The 10,040-nt window shown below is 38.5% G+C and overlaps 1 pseudogene; it reads left to right on the top strand.

Annotated features, from left to right (window-relative positions):
• The first annotated feature begins 1,466 nt into the window (after positions 1 to 1,466).
• Positions 1,467 to 2,009, top strand: LOC105524309 (annotated as a pseudogene).
• Positions 2,010 to 10,040: the final 8,031 nt, after the last annotated feature.

The raw sequence follows: 10,040 nt of genomic DNA, 5'->3' as shown, positions 1-10,040 counted from the left end.
TTATTTCTTCATATAAGCTTTCTTCCACTTTTCCTTTTTCCCTCTAAGGCATCTCTAATTTGTATAATTGATGGTGTCTCACAATTCTCTTAAACGTTCTTCAGTCTATCTTTCCTTTTCGTTTTCCTTCTCTGATGATATTTTCAGTCTGTCTTCAAATTCACTGATTCTTTTTTCTGCTTAATCAAGTTTGCCGTTAAATTCCTCCAGTGATGTTTTAGTTTAGTTATATTCTTCAACTCCAAAATTCCTGTTTGGTTCTTCTTTATTGTTTCTATTTCTTTGTTAGTATTTTTTTTTTTTTTTGGTTCATGTATTATTATCTTGATTTTATTTACTTGTCTTTCTGTGTTCTCTCATGATTCACTGAGTTTCTTTAAGACTATTTTAAAAAATTATTTGTCAGATAATTCATGTTCTTCATTTCTTTTGGGTCATTTAATGAAAATACGTTTTTTTCTTTTGATTGTATTTTGATTTTCTCATTTTTCTTGTTTCTTATAGCCTTGTTTTGGTAACTGAGCCTTTGCAGAAATAGCCTCCTTTCTAGCCTTTAAGAAGTAATTTTGACTGGGAAAGACCTTCATCTGTCAACATGGTTACACATGTTGGGCCTTTATTCCTAGCCGCCCCAGGCATTCAGTCCCCTGTTCCTCATCTGCACAAGAGTCTTTAATGTTATGCTATCTTTAGGATCTGGCTGTGTTTGTTCCATCAGCACTCCATGTCAGGTGAGATAAAAACCAGCCCTTTGGCAATGCACTGAAACCCCTGGGATACTGGGAGCATACTCCACCTATCACCTCCCTGCTGGGAAAGAAGCCTCCGTTATGCACCTTTGTCCTATCTTACAGAGCCATACTGGCTGCAGCTATCTCATACAGACTTCTTCAGTTCTCTGTATGAGTCAGGGCAGAAGCCAGCCACTCATGGAGTACAGTGAAAGGCCATGGACATTGGACATTTGTCTTACTTCCTCTTCCCCTGTACCCTAGAGAAGCTGCAATTTCTCTTGGGGATGGGCTGTCAAAACTTGGGGAAAGAATTGATGCAAGCAAAGTGAAACTTCTCTTCTTGCCTTTATCAGTGCAGTTTATCAAAATTTTATAGTCATCTGGGGTGTTATAACTTTTTAACTCAGGCTGCATATCTCATAAATATTTTGTTGCTAATATTGTAGCTAAATCTGTCTTTTTGTGGGGAAAAGATTGATTTTTTTTTCCCTCAAAATATCTCTTGTCACAACAGTGGCCCTAGAGAGAAATACATTATCTTCTGACAAATCCATGCTGCCCTGGTATGACCTGGGACCCTGGGGACATTGCCCCTGTACTGAGTTACTGAGATCTGCCAGCCCTGCAGGTGTGCCCAGCCTGCCCCATCCCCTGCTGATTTGCATGTTCCAGAGTGCGGCCTCCTGCCCTGAAGACTTTTTAATAGGCTGGTCACACCCTGTGCAAGAGTCAGTCCCAGTCAGGACACAGCATGGACATGATGGCCCCCGCTCAGCTCCTGGGGCTCCTGCTGCTCTGGCTCCCAGGTAAGGAAGGAAAACACTAGGAATTTACTCAGTCAGTGTGCTCAGTTCTGGCTGGAACTTCAGGGAAGTCCTCTGATAACATGATTCATATTAAGAATATTTGTTTTTATGTTTCCAATCTCAGGTGCCAGATGTGACATCCAGATGACCCAGTCTCCATCCTCCCTGTCTGCGTCTGTAGGAGACACAGTCACCATCACTTGCAGAGCCAGTCACCATCACTTGCAGAGCCAGTCAGGGCATTAGCAACTATTTAAATTGGTATCAACAGAAACCAGGGAAAGCCCCTAAGCTCCTGATCTATTACGCATCCAATTTGGAAACAGGGGTCCCGTCAAGGTTCAGTGGCAGTGGATCTGGGACAGATTACACTTTCACCATCAGCAGTCTGCAGCCTGAAGATGTTGCAATTTATTATTGTCAGCATGGTTACAGTACCCCTCCCACAGTGTTACAAGTCATAACATAAACTCCCAAGGAAGCAGATGTGTGAGGCTGAGCCACCCCAGATGCTCTTCCTGGTGCCTCCGTCTGCTGCTGAGAGCATTTCGCAAATTCAGTCAGGTTTTGAAAGTCACGGAGCCTTTTGTAGAGGGGGTCAGGGAGGCTCCTCTGAACCCTAAGCCTCTTTTGCCCTCATCCCCAGCAGAGAGATGGGACAATGCCTGTCCTGATTGAATAAGGAAGAGAGATAAGTCCACCTGAGGAGTCTGTGTTATGGGATAATTGGAATTCATACAGCAAAAGAGAAGCTATTCTCGGTATTTCAAGGAGAAATTGTTCAAGTTGAATAAATTAGTCCAAACCACAGTCTTTTCGAAGCCTATTGTATGTTATTCATGAAGCAGCCACTAGACAGGGGATTCTCAGATGCTCCTGCAGAAGTCAGAGTGCACCTGCTCCTGGTGGTATGTGCTGAGTACCCGCGTGATGATCCTCAGACCTGTCTGGGAAGCCCCAGCTGAGGATGTTGATGCTCTCAGCTGCCTGCAACACGTTTCCAGGTGATTGTCCAGTGCACACACAACTCCACGTGTTTTACTTCAGGTATCAGAGTACATGAATCCACTACTCTGACTTCCCAATCTCTTGGGAGCACCTCTGGTTAAGCATCTCTAAAGAAACCGTAGAGAGAAAACGGGTTTTGGAAAATGTGCTTCCAGAAGTGATAGTAGTGACGGGGAATTGACAGCTGACAAGTTAGTAAGGTTACTCTTTCCACAAGGCTCAAAACTTTGCCAGTTACAGATTGTCCCAGAATACACTCGAATGTGCTTTCAAGTCTTACCAGCAAGTCTGGATTCATAGCAAGAAAACTTCATTAAGCCACAGATGAAACAGAAACACCAGGAAACTGTATGAAATAAAGTGTAAGACTCTGTGTGGTAGCTCATGCCCGTAATCCCCAGCACTTTGAGAAGCTAAGGCAGGAGAATTGCATCATCCCAGGAGTTTGAGATTGGACTGGGCAATATAGGAGGACTCTTTCTCTACAAAACAAAACAAAACAAAACAAAAAGATAGATAGATAGTTATAGCAATCATTTGGCAAACTTTTTCCTTGACAAAAAGGAAAACAACAAGAGAAATCCTAAACATGGATAGAGCATTTTTCCCCTTAATATGAAAGTCCTTTGCTACTCAAAATTATCCAGAACCCAACAGCACCTCAGCAATACTGAGAGGGTGTTTTGTATGATACATTGTACGCCCACCTCAAATTACCTGAAAGAGAATCTTCCTTTTAACACGGTAACAGGTGATCTATATAAAGCTTAACAAGGTGTGTTTTAGGTGATATTTTCGCTAAAGAGATGTATTTTTTTCTCAATGAGGACATTTAAGAAATTTTCAATGGAGGCTCACATGTTGAAAGCACACCCAGCTTTACTTTCCAATTAATGCAACATTGCATTTGAAAACATTTTGAAGATTTCAAAGGGTGAAAATCATAGTTATATACCCATGGAATAAACAAATAACTTCATGTTTAACTGAAGTAAAAATTTTTAGAAACTTTAATAATTGCCAAGTGAAAGAATCAATTAAAGTTGTGTGTACCTATGTTAGAGATTCTTGGACTATTATAATTGTATCAGGTCAGCTTGGTTTGGGATGTTGTCTACTCCTGAGATCTGCCACAAGAATCTTCTGCTGTGAGTAGTCAGTGTCCTTCAGCCTTGGCCTCAGATAAATGCAATCCATAGGCTGGAGACAAGCTCAGTTCCCTGCAGCCAAACCAACCAGCTGATCTCTGCCTTGATCAGCCAATTGATTATTAAAATGAACATTTAGGAATGTGAAAATAAATACCTAGTGTATAAGACACTGAGAGTTTAAGCATTTGATTGTCAATAATTTTTGTGCAAAAACTGATCAATACAGTATTTATACATCTACCTATTTAGATAGATGCATTTTATTAAAATTGATGGCATAAATATGAATATTTATTAATCCATATATAGAGATACTAAGACAACATTTAAAACATTAAAACTTACTACCAATAAAAACTATGAAATTGATATCACTTGGGGAAAATGTACGTATTTCAGTGTGTATAACATACATATTGGTGCGTTTATATTTTTGAAATATTATTGACTGCAGATACTTATATGTACACATATTTATATCTAAGTAAGGCTATTTAAGTATATATACATATACATATATAGAAGTAACACGTGCATATTTACAAAATAGTTATATAAAAATTAAATCTGTGAAGGTTATTTCAGTTTACCTCCATAAAAATACTGGTGCCCAAGACCTGGTATAGTATCTACTCTGGCTACAGCATTTTCCTTTATAGCCATTACTTATAAAACACTCACCTAATGGCCATTTACACCTTAAAATATTTTTCTAACTCAAGTGGAGGGGTAAAGGGTATAAATGGGGATAACGGCCTAAAGTTAAAATTTAATCATTACATCCTATGGAAGTCCAATCATGTGTATGCCCCCACTGATGCCATGCTGGATGGAGATCTCATACCTGGATGCTGTAGTGATGTCACAACTTTGCTGTTGTCAAGGATGCCCTGGGAGACTCGAAGTTACAATAGTGGGTAAACTCCAAGTGTGAAGTCACTGTACACTTTGCAATGAGAGATTAGCAATTCCATGACATTAGCTATTGGTTTGCAGAGATCATCAGGCCTCAGAAGAAACAGAACTGAAGGACTGGAGATAAAGTTGGTTTGGAAGAGCTATGACTGGATCTTTGAAAATATGTCAAGATCAAAAATAAATGCTTCCCAAGTGAATATTTGTCTCTATTCCATTACTGAGGATCAGCTGTTAATAATTAAGAGGATCAAATGCTTGGTCTTCAGTCTGTTATCTTTCCCAAAATTTTTAGGAAGTCACGTGAACCATAGAAATCCATGCATGAACTCAACAATATGAATTTCAGTTAATGAGGCTTGCATGCCTGTGGCTCTTCTGAGCATTCAGCTTGCCAAGTAGCATAACCCCTCCTGAACCACTAACATAGTACCACACGTGAGTGGTTGGATTAACAATGCATATAAAATGAGAACAGTGCACCTAACCCAACATCCAGAGGACAGTGGTAGTTTTCCTGTATATGCATTTGCCTTTCTTTTCAGTCACATTTCTGTCAGAATCAACTCGTGGAAGATTTCTGAGTGCTGTCATCAGGGTCAAGAAATCCTTCCATGATTTAGCACTGGAAGAAGCAACTTGACTATAGCAAAAAAAAAAAAAAAAGGTGAAGCAAGGTATGTTCATGATGTTGTCATGTGTCCAGGGGCAGCTGTTCTTACAGAAAGGAGAAAACCCATTACTAGTCAGGGAAAGTCAAAATACAAACCCTTGTAATGGCAAATCGCTGTCTCACCAGCGATTTGTGCTGAGGCCCTGAAACCCCGATGTGTAAGACGTTATTACCCCATCAACACAACAGGAGAATCTGAAAGATGACTACTACAGGTAGAGACAAGGTTGAAACGTTGTTTTTATTCACTCCTGTCCGGGTTTTCTGGTTGATAGTTCTTAATTCAAAGAATTGGCATGATAACTGTTGCATTAAATTGAAAAAAATGATGACCATGTGGCCATTTATTTCTTATTATGGTTCAGGACAAACTTTGAACAAAGTGTCCTATGGTGTGGACTGGGGTTGTAGAACCTGATAATCAAGGGGAAATAGGTTTCCTTTGACATATTTTAGAGAGAAAGTAGAGAAAATGTGAAAGCTAGAGGAATTTCAGGCCTCTTTTTATTTAGTGACATTTCCACTGGTAAAGGTTACTCTTAACTTCAACAGACTTCGGAATGAAGCTTTGAATAATGAGGCTGAAGCATCACATGCACTTGGGCGCTAGTGCAGCAGAGGGGAGATGAAGTGCACAGTGAACTTAGGAGATGTGAACACCAAAGACAACCTCTTCGTAAGCCTGAGCTGAGAAGCACAAGTAACAGTCCATTCATTCCTTCTTACTTGTTCTATCATTGAATCAGTTGACCATGAGAGAAGCCACTGTGCCTGGTAAGGCAAAATTGCGTTTATTTTTATGGATTAGGTGACTTGAAACAAGATTGAAAAAGCAGAGGAGTGAGCTCAGACAGCTCCCAGCACTCATTTCACTCCTCCCTGATATCTGTCTGTTTCCATGATCAAGAAAAGTTCAAGGCCAGGCATGGTGGCTCACGCCTGTAATCCCATCACGTTGGGAGGCCGAGGCAGGCAGATCGCCTGAGTTCTGGAGTTCGAGACCAACCCGGTCATTATGGTGAAACCCCATCTCTAGTAAAGATACAAAAATTTGCAAAGCGTGCTGGCACACGCCTGTAATCTCAACTACTCAAGAGGCTGAGCCAGGAGAATCGCTTGAACCTGGGAGTCAGAGGTTGCAGTGAGCCAAGATCACACCACTGCATTCCAGCCAGGGTGACAGAGAAGACTCCTTCAAAAAAAAAAAAAGAAAGAAAGAGAGAAAGAGGGAAAGAAAGAAAGAAAGAAAGAAAGAAAGAAAGAAAGAAAGGAAGGAAGGAAGGAAGGAAGGAAGGAAAGAAAGAAAAAGAAAGAAAGAAAGAAAAAAGAAAGGAAAGAAAGAAGAAAGAAACAAAGAAAGAAAGAGAAAAATAAAAAGAAAGAGAAAAAGGAGAAAAATGAAAGTCCTCATATTGTGACAGGAAGATGGTGAGGCAGGGGGCTGTGCCCACAGGACAGTGCTGTCTGCTCAAGTTTCGTGATTCCGTGTGAATTTGCTTAGGATAATGGCCTCCAGCTGCATTCATGTAGCTACGAAGGATATTATTTCATTTGCAATTGCTGCATAGTATCTCATGGTGTATATGTACCACATGTTCTTTATCCAGCCTGCCATTAATAGTCATTTAGGTTGATTTCATATCTTTCCTATTGTGAACAGTGCTGCTACGAACATATGTGTGTACGTGTGTGTATAGTAAAACGGCTTATATTCCTTTGGGTATATGTGCAATAATGTGATTGCTGTCTCGAATGGTACTTCTGTTTTAAGTTCTTTGAGGAGACATCACACTGCTTTCCACAATTGCTGAACTGATTTACATTCCCACCAGCAGTGTATGAGCATTCCTTTTCTCTGCAACCTTACCAGCATCTGTCATTTTTTGCCTTTTTAGTAATAGCCATCCTGACTGGCATGAGATTGTATCTCATTGTGGTTTGATTTGCATCTCTATGATGATTAGTGGTGATGAGCATTTTTTAATGTTTGTTGGCTGCTTGTATGTCTTCTTTTGATTAACTTCTTTTTAAGTCCTTTGCCCATTTTATAACGGAGTTGTTTTTTGTTGTTGGTTTGTTTGAATTTCTTTTTATAGATTCTGGATATCAGATCTTTGTGAGATACATATCTTGTGAATATGTTCTCCCATTTTGTAGGTTGTCTGTTTACTCTTTTGTTAGTACTTTTGCTGTAAAGAACTTGTGTAGTTTTATTAGGTAACACGTAACAATTTTTGTTTTTATTGCAATTGCTTTTGGAGTCTATGTCATGAATTCTTTGCCTGGGCAAATGTCAGGAATGGCATTTCCTAGATTTTCCATGAGAGTTTTTATAGTTTAGATTTTATATTTAAGCCTTTATTCCACCTTGAGTTGACTTTCTATATAGTGAAAGGTTTCCATTTCAGTGTATATAGGTGCCAGTTATCCCAGCAGCATTTATTCAATAAGGGGGTCCTTTCTGCAATGCTCGTTTTAGTCAACTTTGTTGAAGATCAGATGGTTGTAGGTGTGTGGCTTTACTTCTGAGCCCTCTAACCTGTTCCACTGGGTTAGGGTTCCTGTTTTTGTCTCTGCTGAATTAGTTACTGTTGCCTTGTAGTCTAGCTTGAAGTTGGGTAACGTGATGCCTCCAGCTTTGCTCTTTTTGTGTAAGATTTTTTTATTTTTTATTTTTTTAGCTCTAGTGTAGTTCCAAGTAAATTTTAGAACTTTTTTTCTAATTCTGTGAAAAATGTTATTGTTAGTTTCACAGGAATAGCATTGAATCTATAAATAGCTTTAGTCAGTATGACCAGTTCAAAAGTATGGATTCTATCCATGAAGGTGGAATGTTTTTCTATATGTTTGTGTCATTTCTGATTTCTTTCAACAGTATTTTGTCATTGTTGTGGTAGAGATCTTTCACCTTCTTGGTGAGCTGTATATCTAGGTATTTTATTCTTTTTATGGTTATTGTGAATGGGATTGGATTCTTGGACCTGTTCTTGGTGTCAATGTTATTGGTGTATAGAAATGCTACTGATTTGTATACATCGATTTTGTTTCCTCAAACTTTGCTGAAGCTATTTATGAGATCTCAAAGCTTTTGGGCAGAGACAGTGGGATTTTCTGTGTATAATATAGCATTGCCTGCAAAGAGAGATAGTTTGATTTATTCTCTTCCTATTTGGATGTCTTTTATTTTTCTCCCTTGCCCGATTGCTCTGGCTAGAAATTCCAGTACTGCGTTGAATAGGAGTGGTGAGAGTGCGTATCCTTGCCTTATTCCAATTCTCAATGGAAGCGCATCTAGCATTTGTCCATTCTGTGTGATGTTGGCTGTAAGTTTGTCATAGATGGCTGTTAGTATTTTAAGTTGTATACTTTTGTTGCCTGGATTGTTGAGGGTTTTTAGCATGAAGGGGCATTGAATTGTAGCAAAAGGCTTTTCTGCATCTCATGAGATATCACGTAGTTATTGTTCTTAGTTTTGTTCATGAAGTGAATCTCATGTATTGATTTTTACATTTGGAACCAACCATGCATCCCATGAATAAAACCTGATTGATTATGGTGGATTAGCTTTTGATGTGCTACACAATTAGGTTTGCTAGTATTTTGTTGAGAAATTTTGTATTTATGTCATGAGAGATATCAGTCTGAAGTTTTTATTTATTGTACCTCTGTCAGTTTTTGTTATCAGGCAGATGTTGGCTTCACAGAATGAGCTAGGAAGGAGATCTTCCACCTTGGTTTTTTTGGAATAATTTCACTACAATTGGTACTAGCTCTTTCTATGTCTGATAGTATTTGGTTGTAATTTTTTTCTTTTTTTAATCCAGAGCTTTTTCTGATTCGTGGACTTTTTATTACTGATTCAATTTCAAAACTCATTATTGGCCTGTTCAGGTGCTCAACTTCTTCCTACGAGATTCTTGGGAGATTGTACATTTCCAGGAATTTACACACTTTTTCCTAGATTTTCTAGTTTTTGTGTATAGAGGTCTTCATTATAGATTCCAAGCATTTTTCGTTTGTTTTGTTTGTTTGTTTTATTGCTGAGGAGTGAGTAGTGATGTACTGTTTGTCACTTCTGGTTGTTTTCATTTGGATATTCCTTTTTTCTTTTTTAGTCTAGCTTGCAGTCTGTCAATCTTATTTCTTCTTTCAAAATCCTAACTTTTGATTTCATTGACCTTTTTTTGTTCTCTCTATTGCATTCAGTTCAGGTTTGATTTTGGTTATTTCTTCTTCTAACTTTGGGGTTGGTTCACATTTGTTTCTCAATTTCCTGTAGGTGTGATGTTAGGCTGTTAATTTGGGATTTTTCTAACTTTTTGATGTGGACATTTAGTACTATAAACTCCTCAGAACACTGCTTTTGCTGTGTCCCAGAGATTCTGGTATGTTGTCTCTCTTTCTCTTTTTTTTTTTTTTCATTAGTTTCAAAGAATTTCTTAATTCTTACCTTAATTTCATTGTTTACCCAAAATTCTGTAAGCAGAAGATTGTTAAATTTCTACTTAATTTTATGGTTTTGAAAGATCTTTTGGTGTTTTTTTTTTTTTTTTGGCACTTCAGTCTGAGAGTGTGGTTGGTAGGATTCCATTTCATTTTGTGATTTTTAATTTTTGTATTTGTTGAGACTTGCAGTATGGCTGAGTATGTAGTCAGTTTTAGAGTTTTGCCATGTGGAGATGGGAAGGGTGTGTATTCTGTTATTATTAGTGGTTGTTCTGTAGATGTCAGTTTGTTTCATTTTGTCAAATGT

Source organism: Colobus angolensis, unplaced genomic scaffold (assembly GCF_000951035.1).
Source record: "Colobus angolensis palliatus isolate OR3802 unplaced genomic scaffold, Cang.pa_1.0 Scaffold498, whole genome shotgun sequence".
Lineage (NCBI taxonomy): Eukaryota > Metazoa > Chordata > Mammalia > Primates > Cercopithecidae > Colobus > Colobus angolensis.
This window is presented reverse-complemented; position numbering and strand designations above follow the sequence as displayed.